Genomic DNA, 1,161 nt, shown 5'->3' with positions numbered 1-1,161 from the left:
TGATCCATGATGTGATGTAAATGTAACATTTTCTACATATAGGTCAAATTAATCACTGCAATAAAATAACTTTGTTTTTGTTTATGTTTCCTTCAGTTCTGATCCAAACCTCATGACCAGAGGAGGAGGTCATAATGAAGACTGACCAGGAAACCAGGAGCTTTGCCTCTTTATTTTTCTTCTTCCTATAGAAAATGTAGCGAGCGAACCTCTGACACTTTCTTCCTACAGAGGCGCAGCACCGTCCACAGCAGAGCTCGTGAAACTGAAGTCATAAATCCCCCCCCTGATAGCTCCTCGACTCGCACAAACGATGCAACACGTCAGCTGAGCCTGGAGTGCAGCAGCAGATTGCTCTGTTTGTGAATCTGGTCATCCAATCTCTAAAAGTTCACTTTCATCTCGTGGGAGGAGAGGGCGGCATCAGTCCTCCTTTTACAGCTCTACAGCTGAGTGATAAACATCAGAAAACAGAGTAACCCCCCCCACAGGATGGTTTAATATCCCCGAGCCGCCTCRTCGCCCCCAGATGGAGCTGATCAACAACGGTTCATTTCGATGATGTCAAGTTAAAAAATGAAAAGCACAGAGGAGGCGATGCTGCTCCTCCTCCTCTGCTCCTGCTGCTCCTGCTGCTCCTGCTGCTCCTCCTGCTGCCGGACACAAAGGTGAAAAGCGAGGCTGATAACAGATCAGAGTCACTGCTGGAATACTAACAGGCTGATCCCTGCTGCTGCAGAGCCTCTTTTATTCACCCCGGAGCAGAAAACAGGACGAGGCTGAAAGAGGCTCGAACACGACACAAAGTAAGGTTTAAATCAATCAACTTTAAAAAACAAAACAAGATGATGCAACAGGAAAAACTGTCTCAGCAGGACAATTAGGCTGTTTTAATCTTGTTTTAATGAAAAAACAAAGTGTCAAACTGTCAAAATATTTGTTTAAACACTTTGTTTTCATTTATGCTTCATTTCAAGGTAAGCCTGTGATTGGAAGGTTGCCGGTTAAACTCCCCAGACTGACCAGCCCCACTCTGGACCCTTGAGCAAGGCCCTTAACCCCTCAGCTGCTACCCGGGCACCTCAAATTAATGGCCCCCCTACTGATCCACATGTGTGATCACATGTGTGATGGGTAAAAGTGCAGAGAAATCATTTCCCC

The sequence above is a fragment of the Austrofundulus limnaeus genome, unplaced genomic scaffold (genome assembly GCF_001266775.1).
Source record: "Austrofundulus limnaeus strain Quisiro unplaced genomic scaffold, Austrofundulus_limnaeus-1.0 Scaffold833, whole genome shotgun sequence".
NCBI classification, from domain to species: Eukaryota; Metazoa; Chordata; class Actinopteri; order Cyprinodontiformes; family Rivulidae; genus Austrofundulus; species Austrofundulus limnaeus.
The sequence above is the reverse complement of the archived record's forward strand: the minus strand, read 5'-3'. Positions refer to the sequence as shown.